General features: G+C 46.2%; 1 protein-coding gene across 1 annotated transcript in view; it reads right to left on the bottom strand.

Annotated features, from left to right (window-relative positions):
• Positions 1-16,895: 16,895 nt before the first annotated feature.
• LOC142551151 (uncharacterized) overlaps positions 16,896-19,518 on the bottom strand; it is a 79,674-nt gene continuing 77,051 nt past the window's right edge. Inside the window, exon 2 of the mRNA XM_075660217.1 lies at positions 16,896-17,094. The gene's annotated coding sequence lies outside the window, so the exon portion shown is untranslated. The remainder of the gene's footprint in view (positions 17,095-19,518) is intronic.

Here is a 19,518-nt window from a genome sequence, read left to right as displayed (position 1 = left end):
GATTGGAGCGGGCACCTCATCCATCGAATCAACAACATCAGCAAAACACTGATCCCGAGAAAATGGAGACGAACGACGCAAAATATCCCGAAAGGATACCGTAGGAGAGACAAAACTCGCAGAAACCAACGGAACAACCGGAACAGGCTGTACACAAAGAAGTGGTTGTTTAGTCAACACGTAGAGTGGGGACGAGTGACTCGACCGAGTCAAATCGGGAGTCAACAAGGGAACCACACCCCGAGGCCAGCGACTACAAGGAGAGCCCGGAAACAGTTGTAAAACCCACAAACTCGGTGGAAATCTGGCTGAGGAAACCCAAACATGCCAATGAACTCGGTTGGGAAACTTGAAATTGGACGTTTTTGATTGAGCCAATATTCCTGAAATTGATTGAACCATTGAATTACCCATGCCTTGTGGAGTATATGGCAAATAGGAATTGATAATCGGAGCTCGGACGGAGGAGTAATTTGAAAAGGAGTTCATCGCCCCCTCCCCCCCAAAAAAAACGTAGATCTGAAATTGCCACCAAAGGAGACGTCGGATGGAGGCCGCACCTGAGCGATCTGAATCGTCTCATCCGAACGATTCCAAATCGGGGTCCCGATCGAAGACCCGCCGTGGGGATCGACCGGAATCGGAGAAATAGTGTTTGCCTGTTCCGTGAATAGTACCGCCTGAACTTTGACAGTGAAATCGGCTGGGAAAATCAACTCCGATTTAGATGAAATTTGGACAGTAGACTCGTCTTGACGAGACGATTCCAACGATGTAGCATTTGTAGAAAACGGAGGTGAACTCGTCGGAACAGTTACTGTAGTCGGAATTTTCGGATTTTCGGACATGAAAGACGGGAAAATCACCTATGAATGAGTTGAAATTTAGTATGTTGTTCTCCTAGACGTGGTGATTCAGATTCACCGGCGAACCGGCAAGGAACAGGTGGAGATCGGCCGGCCATACTGAAGGCGATTTTGGGGGCTAAAAATGGGTTTTTTTTGTAAGTATTCACGATAGAGGAAATTTTTTGGTAGCGAATGTTTAGGGTTTCGGGATTCGGGTTTCGGGTTCGTGGATTACCCAAATCAAGCGAATGGCCTTTACCGTCGAACCCCGAACCCGAAAACCTAAACATTCGTCCCCAAAAAATTTCCTCTCTCGTGAATACTGACCAAAAAACCCCATTTTTAGCCCCCAAAATCTCCTTCAGTATGGCCGGCCGATCTCCACCGGTTCCCGGCCGGTTCGCCGATGCATCTAAATCACCACGTCCAGGAGAACAACATACTAAAATTTTAACTCATTCATAGGTGATTTTCCAGTCTTTCATGTCCGAAAATCCAAAAATTCCGGCTACAGTAACTGTTCCGGCGAGTTCACCTCCGTTTTCTACAAATGCTACATCGTTGGAATTGTCTCATCAAGGCAGGTCTACTGTCCAAAATTCATCTATATCGGAGTTGATTTGCCAAGCCGATTGAACGGTCAAAGTTCCGGATGTACTATTCAGGGAACAAGCGAACACTATTTCTCTGATTTCGGTCGATCCCAGGGGCGGGTCTTCGATCGGGACCTCGATCTGGAATCGTTCGGACGAGAGGATTCAGATCGCTCAGGTGCGACCTCCATACGACGTCTCCTCCGGTGGCAATTTCAGATCTATGTTTTTGGGGGGGGCCGATGAACTCTTTTTCAAATTACTACATCGTCTGAGCTCCAATTATCAATTCTTCTTTACCGTATACTCCACAAGGCATGGGTAATTCAATGGTCAATCAATTTCAGGAAATATTGGCTCAATCAAAAACGCCCAATTTCAAGTTTTCCAATCAAGTTCATCAGCAAGCTCGAGTTTCCTCAGCCAGATTTCCACCGAGTTTGTGTGTTTTATAACTGGTTCCGGACTCTCCTTGCCGTTGCTGGCTTCGGAGTGTGGTTCCCTTGTTGACTCCCGATTTGACTTGGTCGAGTCACTCGCCCCTACTCTATGTGTTGACTCAACAGCCACTTCTTTGTGTACAGCCATTTCGGTTGTCCGTTGATTTCTGCGAGTTTTGTCCCTCCTACGGTATCCTTTGGGGATATTTTGCGTCGTTCGTCTCCATTTTCTCAGGATCAGAGTTTTGCTGATGTTGTTGATTCGATGGATGAGGTTCCCGCTCCAATCAATCGTGATGGGATTCCCGGTATTTTATTCCCAGATCAGGTAATCTCTTCGCTCTCTGCTCCTTTTAAATTTGCTTTTATAGGGAGAGTTTCTAGGAACCGGGGCCTGAACCCGAATAAAGATATCTGTTCTTTCTTGCACTGGTTTACTGGGCTTCCACACTGTTAAATTTCTTCCTCGTGGGTATATGGTTCTTACTCTTTCTTGTGAGGAGGATTATTTGAAGTTTTGGGAGAAGCCTGAGTTTTCATTAGGACTGTGGTGATACGGTTTTCTAAATGGACCCCGAAGTTTAAATATGAGAAGAATTCTTCCATTGCCTCGGTCTGCGTAAGGTTCCCTGATTTCCCTCTTCATCTTTATGATAAAAAGAGTTTGTATCCCATCGCAAAGATTTTAGGTAACCCCGTTAAGGATGATGAGATTACCGCTGATGGTTCCAGAGGCTCTTTTGCTAGTGTCTGTATTGAGATTGATGTACTTCAGCCTCGTCAGGAGAAGATTTGGGTAGGATGGGGTGATCATTGTCAAGTTGTTGAGGACATTTATGAGAGAGTTTCCCATTTCTACTCTCAATGTATGATGCTGGGCCATTCGCTTGATTTTTGTTTTAGGAATGTTAAGCCTTTTAGGACGATGTGGTCTCAACGTCAGGCTGACCATGCACCTCCATCATCTGATCAGCAGTAACAAGGTCCACGTCTACATGGTAAGGGTGTGGTATCTGATTCCCCACTTCAGGCTCCTAGTGAGCCGTTTCAGGGTGTTACTTCTGATCCGCCATCGTCTAGTGATACTGATTTTACAGGGCATGTTTCTAAGCGTCTCCGGCGCCGACCTGTTGTGAGGAAAGATCCGGCTCGGCCTATTTCGACGAATAATTATTATGAGATACTGCAGGATTTACCAACTGATTCCCTTTCTGGTGTGTCTTCGGGTGTTGTGAAACCACGTAGCCAAAATTTTAAGTCACTTCTTAGTAAGCTTGCGGAGGAGCAGAATGCTGCGGCAGGTTGTCCGTCTCCGGTCGTTTCGGATCCCTCTCGATCGTCTCAGGCCACGGGTATGGTTGATGTGGTGACTTCTTCTGTTACAGTTGTTCCTGCACTTGTGGTTGTTCCGGTTTTCGTGGTTAAACTTGCTCCTGCTGTTCAAGATCCTGTGCGTGATCCTCCAGTCTCTATTGCTTTGCCTGTGGGTACCCTTGTTTCTACATCATTGCCTTCATTGGAGTTCGATTAGGGTTGTGTTGGCAATGTGACCGGTGTGGTGGCTTCTTCTCCGACGGAGTGTTTATCTTTACCTCTCCCTGGTCGTACGCGCTCTCAGCAGAGAAGATATTATCGTAATAAGGCGCTTCAGTCGAGTTTGCCCTACGGGCGTTCTCTTGACTTAGGTTGATCTTCCTTTTCCTCCTTTTTTTGGGCGTTAGGTGGTGGGTGTTCACTACAGAGTTTTCCTTTCCCATCATTTGTTTTATTTTGCTTGATGTATTCCGGGGATCCCTCTGGTTTGTTGGCTTTTTGTTATGTTGTATTTCGGGTTGCCCTGTTGTAGTATGTCTTTATCTATGTTTTGATGTTATGTTTGTTCCGCCTTTTCTGTGGAGGTCTTGGCCCAGTCCCCCTCCCATTAAGCTTTCTTTGTACTGCTCTTTTGTTGTATAAAAATAAAATTTTTATTTCAAAAAAAAATCTTAATCCCTAAACCCCTTATCCAAAAAAAACCAGACCCAACTTGCGAAAATGCTCCCACGTTCAAAAAACTCAAAAATCCCCTAAAAATCACCCCATCCTTAATGCCCCGCCACCATGCCGCCGCCGCCGGTTCCCGGCCGGTTCACCACCCCACTGGACTCGCCGCCCCCCAACGACCATCATATCCAAAAATCACCTCATTCGAACACCATTGGCCCGTCCAATTCCCCGATTGAAATTCCGGAATTTCCGGTCATTACCTCGCCGATGGTCTCCACTGGTCCTCTTGCCGTCGCACATAATTCAATCGACTCGCCTCTAGAAGGCGACCTTGGTGTCAAAAAATCGTGTCATTTGTAGTCCATTTGCTCCCCCATTTTCGGCCATGAAGTTGCACCTCTACTGTTCACGCCGACCTCCACCGCATTTTCTTCGATTCCGGCCACATCCAGCCATGTTAATTTCATCGAAGAACCAATCTTAAATCCACTCCCAGAGACGACTTTAATTTCACTTGCCTCGTCCCAAACGTCGTTCACTTCCGATGGAAATTTCGGATCTACCGATTTTCCTTCTAAAACCCTAGGTGTGTCGCACTCTTCTTCAAATTCCTCCGGTGTTGATGCTTTAAACTTCAATTCATTTCAGCAGTGTAATTCCCAGCTCATGGGTAATCGTTTGCCTCAATCAATTGCCGGAATTAAGTCGGTGATCGGAAACGCCCAATTTGGGGGTTTTCACACCGATTCGCCTCCTTCTCTCGTTCAATTGGGCCCTAATCCATCCGAGTTTGCTGGATTGAAGACCGGTTCTGAGCTCCCCATGTCGTCGTCGTCGATCTTTGCTGCTCCGACCGGTGACTCGCGGGTTTACTCGGCTGAGTCACTCGGCCGAGTCACTCGAGTCAACTCGACACTCAACACTTTGCCTTATGCAGTCAAATCTGGTTCGGGTTTTTCTGTCCCGCCAACGGTGTCTTTTCGAGATGCCTTGTGTCCACCATCTCCTCGCACGATGAAGAAAAGCTTTGAAGACGTGCGCAATTATATGGACGAGATGCCCACGCCGTCTCTTTGGGATGGTATGCCGGGTATCCGATTCCCGGATGAGGTAATCTCTTCTTTGATTGAACCATTTAAGTTCTCTTTGGTTGGTAAAATCTCAGGCAATAGATCACTAGTTCCCAATTCTCAGATTTCTGTGGCTTTTGCCAAAATGGGACTAGTGCGGTCTTTTGACTTAAATTTCTTGCCACGAGGTTTTTTTTTATTTCCCTCTCATGTGAACAGGATTATGCGCGCATCTGGACGCGAGGAAATATGTATGTGGGGACACCTGATCTTCTCTAAGTGGACCCCTGAATTTAAGTTGCATGAGGAATCTCCTATTGCTCCAGTCTGGATCCGTTTCCCGGATTTACCCCTGCATTTGTTTGATAAGCGTATTCTTTTTGCTCTTGCTCAAATTGTGGGAAAGCCGGTGAAAATGGATGACCACACAGCCAATGCTCCTAGAGGTGCTTTTGCCAGAGTTTGTGTGGCGATTAATGTTTTGGAGCCTCCTATTCAAAAGGTTTGGGTTGGTTGGGGCGAACACACACAAGAGATTGATGTTATATATGAGAAAATCCCCGCGTATTGCACTGATTGCAAAATGCTGGGACATGCGACTAGCGTGTGTTACTCCCATGGGAAGAACCCCAGGCCTTCTAGGCCTAAGCAGGTTGATCCTCTTCATCTGCAGTCTGATGCTCCTACAGTCCAAAACTCCCAAAGGGGTGCCACCCCTGTATTCCATCCGGGAACACAGCCCCAGCTTCAAGAAATTGGTGACGGTCCCAGACGAAGAAGGAGGAGGCGGCCAGTGCGTCGGGGTCCTCCAGCTGGAGTTCCCCCTTCAGGTCCTTCGTTTTCACACCCTATGATTTCCTCAAATGCCTTTGAAGTCCTGTCACCCTGGCAGGATGAGGATCAGCGCTTTGATGCTAGTGGATTGGTTGGTCACAATCCTGACATTGGATCTCACTTGGGGAGTGTGGGTGTCGACCTCCCTATGGACACCCTTGTAGAGAAGATTCATGAGACCTCCGGTTATTGCGTCTGATCTTTGCATTGAGATCATAGTAGCCATTCGATCCCCTCCATTTCTTCCTCTTTAGAGGTTTCATCTCAGTTTGAGTACTTGTTTCCTCGACAGGGGTCCCATGTTTGTGAGACTTTTGTTCGAGAGGTATCTGCAGATGAGCCTGATCAGGATTTTGATAGACATTCTGAGTCTGGGGATGGTCGTGTGCTTGAAGAGTGTAGTCCAGATGTAGATACGAATGATGTGAAGAAAATAAAAAAGATAATCCTCGCAGGTTGTCCAAGAAGAATTTGAGCGGTTCTGCATCTCACTCCCCATGAATTACCTAATCTGGAATATCCGCGGACTTCAGAACTCCGAGTCCCAACAGAGGCTTCTTGCCTTGGTTAAGGAGAAACAGAATAAGGTTTTGGCTATTTTGGAGCCGATGATTTCTTTGGATCAGAGATTCATGACTCGTCATTTGGGCTTTTCTAGAGTCATTTCGAATCTCTCCGGTCATATTTGGGCCTTTTTTTGCTGCTGATATTCAGGCTGAGTGCGTCTTTGACCATGCTCAGTTCCTTCACCTTAAGGTCTCTGCTTTTTTTTTGCCGACTTCAGTTTTTTGCTCTTTTGTTTACGCTCGATGTGACTACATGGAGCGTCAGGATCTTTGGGCCTCCCTGCTTCAGGTGAAGCCTGCTCTGGGTCCTTGGATTGTCGGTGGAAATGTTAATGTTGTTAGAGATGCTTCTGAGTGTCTGGACTACCGTGGTGGTAGATTGCTACCCATGGAGGAGTTCAAAACTTTCATTTTGGATTCTGGTTTGGTTGATGCTGGTTTTGAGGGGTCTTCGTTCACCTGATCGAACAAGACCATTTGGAAGCGGTTGGATAGGGTGTTGGTTTCGGTTGACTAGGGTGATCATTTTAGCTCTATTCGTGTGGAGCATCTAAGTCGTTCGGTCTCCGACCATTGTCCACTTTTGGTTACCGCTCCTGTTTTGGCCGTGGGCCGAGCTCTTTTCGCTTCCAGTGTATGTGGCTTAGGCATCATGGTTTTTTGCAGACTGTTCGGCTCAATTGGCATTTACCGTGCAGTCTGGTTGGTATGCCTCGCCTTGTTGCCAAGTTGAAGCGCCTCAAGCGTCACCTCTCGTGGTGGAATCGGGATGTTTTTGGTAATATCTTCGATAAAATCACTGCGGCTGAGAGGGCTGTTCGGACTGCTGAGGTTGCCTGTGAGTCAGATCCTTCTGAGTTAAATTGGACTGCATTGTCCGATCGCAATGCAGATCTGGCTCGTGTCATTGCCATGGAGGTGAATTTTTGGAAACAAAAAGCTGCATGCAACTGGCTTGAGGATGGTGAGCGGAACACCAAACTCTTTCATAACATGCTTAAAAAGAAGCGTGTGGCGAATAAGATATTCCGCATCAAGGATAATGGGGTTTTCCTGACGTCTCCTGAGCTGGTACAACAGTCGGGCGCCTCGTTTTTTCAGGACTTTCTTACCGGGGATCCCTTTGTTCTTGATCGTCTTGATTTTTCGGGCTTCCCTTCGATGATTTCTGAGATGAAGAATAATGGTATTGCTGCAACCCTTTCTTTAGAGGAGGTTCGCGCGACTGTTTTCTCCATTCATCCTGATAGTGTGGCTGGGCCTAATGGCTTTTCCTCAGCATTTTTCCAGCATTTCTGGGAGATCGTTCATCAGGATGTGTTGGATGCAGTTTTGTATTTCTTTCGAAGTTCTCCCTTGCCTCAGAGTTTTACTGCCACCACGATTTCTTTGATTTCGAAAATCGAGGGTGCACAAGCTTGGTCAGACTTTCGTCCAATCAGCCTGTGTAATGTTACGAATAAGATCATTTCTTATTCAGAGTGGCTTTGTTCCGGGGCGGCTGATTTCTGATAATATCCTCCTGGCACTGGAGCTCACTCACAGTCTCACTCTCCCCACTCGTGGTGGCAATGTTATTTTTAAATTAGATATGGCTAAGGCCTATGACCTGGTTCAATGGTCTTTCCTCCTGGATGTGTTGCGTCACTTTTGTTTCTCGGAGCGGGTTGTGGCGATGGTCTCGGCCTGTATCTCTCATTGTCATTTCTCCGCTAATATCAATGGGTCTCTATCGGGGTTCTTTGGTTCTACTAGGGGCCTTAGACAGGGAGATCCATTGTCTCCTCTTCTTTTCATTTTGGGGGAGGAGTATCTCTCGCGTGGCCTTGACCGCCTTTACCTGCAGCATCCTGCTTTCAGGTACCGTTCTGGCTGTGATTTTTTTATTTCCCACCTGGCTTATGCTGATGATATCATTATTTTTGTCAATGGTGGGTCTCATGGGATGCAGGATCTCATAGATTTTCTACATCACTAAGAGAATTGCTCGGGGCAGCTGGTTAACGCTGCTAAGAGTTATTTGATTTTCCCCCGAGGTGCCCCGCGCGTTTCCGCTCTCGGATTTTGCGTATTACGGGGTTTTCGTAGGGTCATTTACCGCTCAAGTACCTTGGAGTTCCCTTGTTTCGCGGTAATAGGGTGTGTTCTCTTTATGATCCCCTCTAACAGTCGATTGGGAGGCGGCTTGAGGGTTGGGGGGTCAGGACACTTTCTCCGGGGAGTCGCATGACCCTCATATGTAGTGTGCTCCTCTCGATGTCGATATATTTGTTTCAGGTGGTCCAGCCACCGTTAGCATTCTGGAGAAGCTTGAGCGTAGTTTTAATGCCTTTCTGTGGGGATCTAGACCCTTGGAAAAGAAATGGCATTGGGCCCGATGGTCTCGGGCTTGCCTCCCTGTTCTTGAGGGGGGTCTTGGTTTCCGTCGACTGAAAGATCTTGTGGAAAGCTTATCCATCAAACTGTGGTTTCGGTTTAGGCAGGGATCTTCCCTCTGGGCCAAATTTATGATGCATAAATAATGTCGCGTGGTGCCCCCTGTCTGTGCCCCCTCTAGTGGTTCCATATCCCCTGTTTGGCGTCGCCTCCTTCATATTAGGCCTCGGGCGGAGCCTGGTATCCACTGGCGGGTAGGCCTGGGCAATGTTTCATTTTGGGATAATATTTGGTTCAGGGATACCCCTTTGTCGAGCCAGAGTGAGGTTAGAGTGGGCCGCGATGCCCGTATATCAAATTTTATTTCTGAGGGGGCTTGGGATTTTGATCTTCTTTGCTCGGTTGTTGCCCCTCGATGGCTGAGGCGATTTCTCTGGTTCCCATCGCCTCTGGTGAGCATGATGTGGCTCGTTGGATTTACAGTCCTGACGGTGCTTTTTCGTTGAAATCTATGTGGGAGCTTGTCCGTTTGAGAGCCCAGTCTTCTGATTTTTTGACTCCTTGCTGGGGTAGCTGGTTGAGGCCTACCATGTCATTCTTCCTTTGGAGGTTTTGACATCAATGGCTCCCGGCTGATGATGTAGTCCAGCGTCGTGGCTTTAAGTTAGCGTCTAGATGCCAGTTTTGTGATATGTCGGAGACATTCACTCATATTTTCCTCGACAGCCCCATTGCCCGATCAGTCTGGCAATTCTTTGGGGCTATCTTTCGTGTCTGGATTCCCCACACTAGGGATTTCTCTTTGTTCCTCAGTGCTTGGAAGAGGAATCTTCGGTGGACACCAGGTGGCCAAGTGAAGAAGTTTCTGCCGTTTATTGTGCTATGGTTTCTATGGACAGCTCGTAATGATTCAAAGCACCGTCAGTTGCTCATTTCTGCTGAGACTGTGAAGTCTCAGATTTTGTCTTACTTGCGTCTCGCCCATGCTGCGCATATTGTCAAGGCCCACCACTGGGTGGGTGTTTCTCATGCGGCGAGATTGCTTGGCATATCGGTTGTTTTTCATATAGTTCATAGGACGGTGATTGTTCGTTGGCTTCGTCCGCCTTCGGGGTGTTTTAAGTTGAATGTTGATGGATGTTCGAGAGGCAACCCTGGAGATTCTACTGTTGGTGGTGTGGTTCGTGATGACTCCGGGTGGGTTATTCTTTCGTTGAGTGAGTTCATTGGAGCTGGGTCTACTCTCCGGGCAGAACTTTGGGCGGTTTGGAGGGGTCTTCTCCTTTGTTCTGATCTTTCCTTTTTTCTTCTTTGGGTCGATCTTGATTCTCAGACTTCCATTCAGATACTTCGTTTCTGTCGGTGCTGTTGCGGTATGGATCATATTGTTTCTCGGATTTTGACTCTCTTAAGGGGGCGTTCGTTCCATATATCTCATATTTTTCGGGAGGGTAATTCGGTGGCGGATGCTTTGGCGGCAAGGGCTCATACCCTTAGGCAGTATTCCTTAGAGTTAGGTCCTTCCCTTCCTAGCCACATCTCCACCCTTGCCCGCTCTGATCTTTCAGGGCTCCCCTACCTGAGGATGATTTGGCGGCAAGGGCTCATACCCTTAGGCAGTATTCCTTAGAGTTAGGTCCTTCCCTTCCTAGCCACATCTCCACCCTTGCCCGCTCTGATCTTTCAGGGCTCCCCTACCTGAGATACAGATGTTCTTAGCCATTTGCAGCCCTTCTCTATTTTTGGATCTCTTTCTTTATTCACTTTTCTCTATATATGTATATTCCTTTGCTGGTTCGCTGCGACTGGGAGGTTTTCTTTTCTCCTCCTTGCCAGTTTTGTGCAAGTAGGTTCAGACACTTGTACTCTTCAGGACTCTTATACTTTGTGGTTTCAGGCACATTCTATGGTGGTGTCTCCTCTATCTGTCTCTCCAGTATCTGGTGGGCGTTTTCTGCAGGCTTTTCTTTGCTCGTTATTTCCTCTCTTTCATATATTTTGCTGAGTATTTTTGTAGAAGGATCAGGGACAGGTGATATTGGCGGGCGCTCACTGCAGACTTCTCCTTGCCCACCAGTGGGGTTTGCTGTTCCTGGGAGGTTGTCTTCTCACTTCCTTGACGGTTTTGTGCAAGTGGGTCCAGACACTTGTAATACTCGGGATTCTTATTCATGGTGGTTCCAGGCACCTTCTACGGTGATGTCTCCTTGATCTGTTTCACCAGTTTCTGACGGACATTTTCTGCTTCTCCTTGCAGGCCAGTGGGATATACAGTTATTTTGGTGGCTACAGTTTTTTATGCTTTTAACATGAACTGGACATCGGTCTTTGTTTTGTCTTCCGATCGCCATTGCATAGTTCTTATCTGGCCGGATTTACTTTTGCTTACGGAGAGTTGGTCAGATGACAGATTCTCGATGACAGACATTAGTTTATGATTTTTGACTTACTGGGTTACTTAGGATGGTGGCTCCGAGACGAGTGCTCCTCTTTGGCTTCAGTGTTTTTCTCCTAGTTTCGCCATTTGATTGCTCAATATGATTTTTTAGATGTTTTCCTACGGTTTAGCTTTTGCTGATGTATTTTCTACCTTAGGATTTTTCTTGCTTTTATTTGTTTCGTCGCCTTTTTGGAGATGATTTTGGTCTAGTCCACCTCTCCTTAGGTTTTATTGTTGTACTGTTTTCTTTTGTTGATATATACAGGTAGGGGTCTCCTTAACCCCCCGCATTCGGTGGTGTTCTACGGGAAAAAAAAAACCCTAAACCCTAAACCTCTGAGCTCCACTCCTTTTTTCGATCTGTTTATTTATTTTTCTTAAGAAATATGCAATTGTGAGGTGTATTACTGTGTTCCTGATGATGTTTCGACTACTTTCAAACCATGCTAATTCTGATTTTTCAAAAAAAAAAACACTAAACCTAACATTCGCCCCCAAAAAAATTTCTCTCAGGTGAATAGTGACTAAAATTTGCCCAAAAATCGCCCAAAAACCGCCCCCATGTCGGCGCCGGTTTCCGGCCAGCCAACGTACGATCAAGTGCGCCTCACCGAGACGAGGCTACTGTAAAATTATCAGGTCCATCAAGGTACGTTTGCTCGGCCAAAATCGACGTCGAAATTCCCAGAAATTGCGCAGATTTCGGCGAACGGAATCGCACCGGCCTCCGGTCATGTCTACCTTCGATTCATACACCGTTAAAAAATTCTCTTCAAGGCTCAATCGGAGTTCATTTGCCCACCCAAATCGGCCGGAGAAGTATCGCCGGCACTGTTCACGCAGATTCCGTCGACTATTTCTTCGATTCCGGCCAGCTCCAACGTCATTTGTGGAATCCAAGACCAGATCCGGGATCCTTGTGAAAAATTGAGTCTAATGGTTCAGGTCCCGTCCCGTGAAGATTCCGATCCCGGCGGGAATTTCAGGTCTCTGAATTTGTCTCCCCAAGTCATGGGCGCTTCGTTTTTCAATTCTTCTTCACAGGACACTAATCAAGTCATGGGTAACATTTCTACACCATCAATTGCAGCAAAATCGTTGCCAATCCTAAACGCCCAATTTGGATTATTTAACTCGAGTTCTTCGGTTTTTCTTGCAAAATTGGGCCATCTTCCGGCCGATTCTACTGGAATTGACACCGGTTTTGTGTTCTCCTCACCTTCGCCGACCCTCGGTCAGTCTCCGGCCGGTAACTCGAAAGTTGACTTGGTCGGTGACTCGCGAGTTGACTCGGCCGGTGACTCGCGAGTGAACTCGACAGCTCTTCATGTGCGCTCATCCATTTCGGCTGTTTCGATGGTTTCCGGACGTTCTATTCCTCATACAATATCCTTTCGGGATATTTTGCGTCGTTCGTCGCCATCTTCTCAGGCTCAGAGTTTTGCTGATGTGGTTGATCTGATGGATGAGGTTCCGGTTCCGACCGTTGGTGATGGGATTCCCGGTGTATTATTCTCGGACCAGGTTATTTCTTCCCTCTCAGTTCCTTTTCGATTTTCTTTGGTAGGGAGAGTATCTGGGAACCGGGGTTTGACACCAAATTCGGACATCATTTCTGCTATTTCTTGTTGTGGTTTGTTGGGTTCCCATACTGTTAGATTTCTTTCTCGTGGGTACATGGTTCCTACTCTATCCTGTGAGGAGGATTATTTGAAGTTTTGGGATAAGCCAAAGATTTCCATTCGGACTGTGGTTATACGGTTTTCTAAATGGACCCCGGAGTTCAAATTTGAGGAGTATTCTTCTATTGCTTCGGTCTAGGTTAGGTTCCCCGATCTGCCTCCACATCTTTATGATAAAAAAGGCCTACACCCGATTGCGAAGATCTTAGGTAATCCAGTTAAGGTTGATGAGATTACTGTTGATGGTTCCAGAGGCTCTTTTGCTAGGGTCTGTATTGAGATTAATGTACTTCAGCCTCTTCAGGAGAAGATTTGGGTAGGGTGGGGTGATCATTGTCAGGTTGTTGAGGTTATTTATGAGAGAGTCCCCCATTTCTGCTCACTGTAAGATGCTGGGCATTCGCTTGATTTTTGTTCTAGGAATATTAAGCCATTTAGGACGAGGCGGCGTGGGTCTCAGAGTCAGGCTGACCATGCACCTCTGTCATCTGATCAGCAGCAACAGGGTCCACGTCCTCATGGTAAGGGTGTGGTATCGGATTCCCCACTTCAGGCTCATAGTGAGCCGTCTCAGGGTGTTACTTCTTATCCGCTACCGTCCATTGATACTGATTTTACAGGGCATGTTTCTAAGCGTCCCTGGTGCCGACTTCTTGTGAGGAAAGATCCGGCTCGGCCTATTTCGACGAAGAATTATTATGAAATACTGCAGGATTTACCCACTGATTCAGTTTCTGGTGAATCTTCGGGTGTTGTGAAACCACGTAGCCAAAAGTTTAAGTCACTTCTTAGTAAGCTCGCGGCGGAGCAGAATGCGGCTCCGGCTCGATCGTTACAGGCTACGGGTATGGTTGATGTGGTGACTTCTTCTGTTACAGTTGTTCCTGCACCTGTGGTTGTTCCGATTCTGGTGGTTGAACTTGCTCCTGCTATTCAGGATCATGTGGTCTCTATTGATTTGCCTGTGGGTACCCTTGTTTCTACACCATTGCCTTCATAGGAGTTTGATTCGGGTAGTGTTAGCGGTGTGACCGGTGTGGTTGCTTCTTCTCTGACGGAGTGTTTATCTTCACCTCTCCCTGGATGTACGCGCTCTCAACCGAGAAGGTATTATCGTAATAAGGCGCTTAAGTCGAGTTTGCCCTACGGGGGGTTTATGGTTTAGAGTGTAGGGTTTAGGTTTTTTTTCAATAAATACCGCTGGAAACGGGGGGTTCGGCTGACCCCAACCAGTATATACAACAAAAGAGCAGTACAAATAACATCTATTGGAAGGGGGACTAGGCCAAGACCTCCGCAAAAGGCTATACATCATAACATTATTAAAACATAAATAAAGACATACTACAACAGGGCAACCCATAATACCGCAGAACAAAAAGCCAACAAACTAGGGGGTGCCCCGGAATACATCAAGCAAAATAAGCACAACGATGAGCAAGGAGAACTTTTCTGTGAACGTCCATCACAGCACGCCAAAAAGGCGGAAAAATCAACCAGGATCAGGAGGTCGCCCATAGGGCAAACTCGCCTGAAAAGCCTTCTGTCTTTAATACCGACGCTGCTGAGAGCGCGTAAGATCGGGAAGCGGTAAAGATAAACACTCACCGTCTACACTCTCTGAACCCAACTCAAACGCAGGCAAAGCAATAGAAACAGGAGGATTATCCACAGAATTCTGAACAGCAGGAGCAAACTCAACCACTGGAACTGGAACAACTACAGGTGCAGAAACAACTACAACAGAAGTAGACGCCACGTCAAGCATACCCGTAACCGGAGACGAGATAACCGGATCCAAATCCTCTATAGACAAACAACTCACCGCAGCATTCTTTTCCGCCGCTAGCTTACCAAGAAGAGTCTTAAATCTTTGAGAGCGGGGTTTCATAGTACCCGAAGACTCACCAAGACCAGATTCAATCGGAAGATCCTACAGTATCTCATAATAATTCTTTGTCAATATAGGCCGATTCGGGTCTTTCTTCAAAACAGGCCGATGTCTGGGACGCTTTGAAACATGCCCAGTAAAGTCAATATCAGTAGAGGGGGTCTGATCAGAAGTAACACCATGAGACGGCACGCTAGGAGCCTGAAGTGGGGAATCAGATACAACACCCTTACCATGAGGACGTGGACCCTGGTGCTGCTGATCATATGACGGAGGTGCATCATCAGCCTGACGATGAGACCCACGCCGCCTCGTCCTAAAAGGCTTAACATTCCTAGAACAAAAATCAATCGAATGCCCAGCATCTTACAGTGAGAGCAGAAATGGGGAACTCTCTCATAAATAACCTCAACAACCTAACAATGATCACCCCACCCTACCCAAATCTTTTCCTGACGAGGCTGAAGTACATCAATCTCAATGCAGACCCTAGCAAAAGAGCCTCTAGAACCATCTGTAGTAATCTTATCAACCTTAACGGGGTTACCTAAATTCTTTGCGATCGGATACAAACTCTTTTTATCAGAAAGATGAAGATGCAAATCAGGGAACCTTACCCAGACCGGGGCAATGAAAGAATCCTCCTCATATTTAACTCCGGGGTCCATTTTGAAATCCGTATCACCACAGTCCTAATGGAAATCTCAGGCCTCTCCGAAAACTTCAAATAATCCTCCTCACAAGATAAAATAAGAACCATATACCCACGAGGAAGAAATCTAACAGTGTGGGAGCCCAACAAACCACAACAAGATAAAACAGATAAAATATCTTTATTTGGAGTCAATCCCCGGTTCCCATAAACTCGCCCTACCAAGGCAAACCAAAAAGGAGGAGAGAGGGAAGAAATAACCTGGTCCGGAAAAAAGATACCAGTAATCCCATCACGAACAGTCGGAGCAGGCACCTCTTTTAATGAATCAACAACATCTGCGAAACATCTTTCAAGTAGCTTTGGAGACGGACGACTCAAAATATCCCTGAAAGATACCGAAGGAGGTACAGAACGCGCAGCAACAACCGTTGTTGGAACCGAAGCAGAAGAATTTGAATTGCCAACTGTCGAGTCAACTAGGTTGGGTCGACTCGATGACTCGACCGAGATCACTACCGAGTTACCAACCGGAACATCTCCAAAAGTCGGCGACAATGAGAGGAAGCTAGAACCGATCGTAAAAACACAAGAACCGGCCGAAACACTGCCGAAATTAACCAAACTCGCCGATGAACTCGCCGAAAACCCACCAAATTGGGCGTTTCCGATTGGCAACGAATTTCCAAAAATTGATTAAATCGTCATGTTACCCATCACATTTGGAGTACTCGGTAAAGACGAATTGAAAATCGGAGCACGGATGCCAGAGAAATTGTAGAAAGAAGCCGGCGCAGTGAGGGTTTGAGAGCCACAAAACGTAGATCTAAAATTCCGATCGCTACCGGAGCTTTCAGGCAACAGGCATTGGTGCAAAAGAAGCACCTTATCCTGGGGAGTCCAGATCGGGGCTTGTATCGGAGAAATATGGGGTAGCAACCGGCCGCAATTGACGAATGAACGGACGGTGACGCGATGAACAGTGCCTTCGTGACTTCTCCGGTCGATTTGGGGTAGTAACCAGACTCCGATGGACCTGAAAATTGGACACAAGCAGCGTCTGGAGTTGACGATTCCAACGGTACCATTATTGATGTTGAACGATGGACGGTGACCGGGGCGATCTCATTCGCCGGAATTTGCAGAAAAATCGGGACTTTGGAGGTGCAATTGGCCGAGCAAACAAGCTCCGATGGACCTGAAATTTTTACAGTAACCTCGTCTCGCCGAAGCAAATCTGATGGTACCCTTGGCCGGCTCGAAACCGGAGCCGACATGGGGGCGAATTTTTGGACGAAATTTAGGCTTTTTTGAACACTATTCAAAAGTATAGAGAAATTTTTAGAAATGGTTTAGGGTTTTTTTAAAAAAAATTAAATTTTATTTATATACAATAAAAGAGCAGTACAAATAAAACCTAATGGGAAGGGGACTGTGCCAAGACCTCCACAAAAGGTTATACGAGCATAACATCAAAACATAATTAAAGACATAATACAACAGGACAACCTGAAATACAGCAGAACAAAAAGCCAACAAACCAGAGGGTGTCCCGGAATACATCAAGCAAAATAAAACAAAATGGTGGGCAAAGAGAACTCTGCAGTGAATGCTCACCACCTAACGCCCAAAAAAAGGCGGGAAAAACAAGATCAACCAGATTCAGGAGGGCGTCCATAGGGCAAACTCGACTGAAAAGCTTTATTTCGGTAATATCTTCTCTGCTGAGAGCACGTACGTCCAGGGAGAGATAAAGATAAACACTCAGTGGTAGAATAAGGCACCAGTTAGGGATGTAATCGAGTCGAGCCGAGCCGAACTCTTGAATGTTTGAGCTTGGTTCGTTTATAATCGAGCCGAGCTCGAGCTTTATTTAAGGATTATATGCATGACTCACGATCTTATTCAAGCCTTTATCGAGCCTAAACAAGCTTAATAAATATGAATTATACATTTAAATTTTCATTAAATTAATTAAAAAATAAATTATATATTTAAAGAAAAATATATTATTCTTATTAAAATTTGTAAATTTATTATAATAAATAAATTTAATAGATTTTTCTATATATTTCATAAATAATATGCAAAATCAATAAATCAAATATCAAAACTATTATTTTTTCATGTAAAAGATTACTCATGAACTTACCAACGAACATGTTCACGAGCTAAAGAGCCGAATACTGTAAAGCTTGAGTTTGATTTGTTTATCTTAACAAGCCTCATTAAACGAGCTCAAACGAGCTTTTATCAAATTGAGCTTCGAATAGCTCACAAACGGTTTGGTTCGTTTACATCCCTAGGCACCACACACCCTCCTCACCGCCCACACTCTCTGAAACCAACTCAAACGCAGGCAAAGCAATAGGAACAGGAGGATTATCCACAAGATCCTGAACAGCAGGAGCAAGCTCAACCACTGGGACCGGTACAATTACAGGTGCAGAAACAACTGCAACAGAAGTAGACGCCACGTCAATCATATCCGTAACCGGAGATGAGATAACCGGATCCAAATCCTCTGTAGACAAACAACTCACCGCAGCATTCTGTTCCTCCGCTAGCTTACTAAGAAGAGTCTTAAACCTTTGAGGGCGAGGTTTCACAGTACCTGAAGACTCACCAGGACCAGATTCAGTCGGAAGGTCCTGCAGTATCTCATAATAATTCTTCGTAGAAATAGATCGAGCTGGATCTTTTCTCAAAACAGGTCGACGCCGGGGACGCTTAAAAACATGCCCAGTAAAATCATTATTGCTAGACGATGGCAGATCAGAAGTAACACCCTGAGGCGGCTCGTTAGGAGCCTGAAGTGGGGAATCAGAAACAACACCCTTACCATGAGGGCGTGTACCCTGGTGCTGCTAATCAGATGACGGAGCCGCATGAGCAGCCTGACGCTGAGACCGCCTTGCCCCAAAAGGCTTAACATTCCTAGAACAAAAATCAAGAGAATGGCCCAACATTTTACAATGAGAGCAAAAATGGGCTACCCTCTCATAAATGACCTAAACAACTTGACAATGATCACCCCATCCTACCCAAATCTTCTCCTGACGAGGCTGAAGCACATCAACCTCAATATAGACCCTAGCAAAAGAGCCTCTGGAACCATCAGCGGTCACCTTATCAACCTTCACTGGATTACCTAAAATCTTGGCGATCGGATACAAACTTTTCTTATCATAAAGATGAAGAGGCAGATCAGGGAACCTTACCCAGACCGGGGCAATGGAAGAATCCTCCTCATACTTAAACTCCGGGGTCCATTTAGAAAACCTTATCACCACAGTCCAAATGAAAATCTCAGGCTTGTCCCAAAAATTCAAAGAATCCTCCTCACAGGAAAGATGGAGAACCATATACCACGAGTATGAAATCTAACTGTGTAGGATCACAACAAACCAGTGCAAGAAAGAGCAGATAAAATATCCTTATTCGGGGTCAAGCCCTGGTTGCCAGATATGCGCCCTACCAAAGCAAATTTAAAAGTAGCAGAGAGAGATGAAATAACCTGATCCGGAAATAAAATACCGGGGATGCCATCACGAACAATCGGAGCGGGCACCTTATCAATCGAATCAACAACATCAGCAAAACTCTGAGCCTGTGAAGGTGGAGAGGAACGACGCAAAATATCCCGAAAGGAAACCATAGGAGGGACAGAACGAACAGAATCCAACGAAACAACCAGAACAGAAGGACACACATTAGTTGCTGCCGAGTCAACACGCTGAACAGGAGCTAGTGGCTCGACCGAGTCAACTTTTGAGTCACCAAGCGGACCATACCCCGAGGCCGGCAAAGGCAAGGAGAGGCCTGAATCGGTGTTAAAACCCACAAAACCAATGGACAAATGGCCGAGACAACCCGAAATCGCCGACGAACTCGGTTGGAAAACTTGGAATTGGGCTTTTTTGTTGAGCCAATAGATCCTGAAATTGATTGCATTATTGGCTTAACCATGCCATGGGGAGCACACGGTAGAAAGGAATTGACGATCGGAGCTCGGACGAAAGAGTTATTTGAAAAAGAATGCATCGGCTCTCCCAAAAGCGTAGATCTGAAATTTCCACCGGAGACGACGTCCGTTAAAGGTCGCACCGAAACCATTGGAATCGTCCCGGAAGGACGATT

This window comes from Primulina tabacum, chromosome 7 (genome assembly GCF_025594145.1).
Source record: "Primulina tabacum isolate GXHZ01 chromosome 7, ASM2559414v2, whole genome shotgun sequence".
NCBI lineage: Eukaryota > Viridiplantae > Streptophyta > Magnoliopsida > Lamiales > Gesneriaceae > Primulina > Primulina tabacum.
The sequence above is the reverse complement of the archived record's forward strand: the minus strand, read 5'-3'. Positions and strand labels throughout refer to the sequence as shown.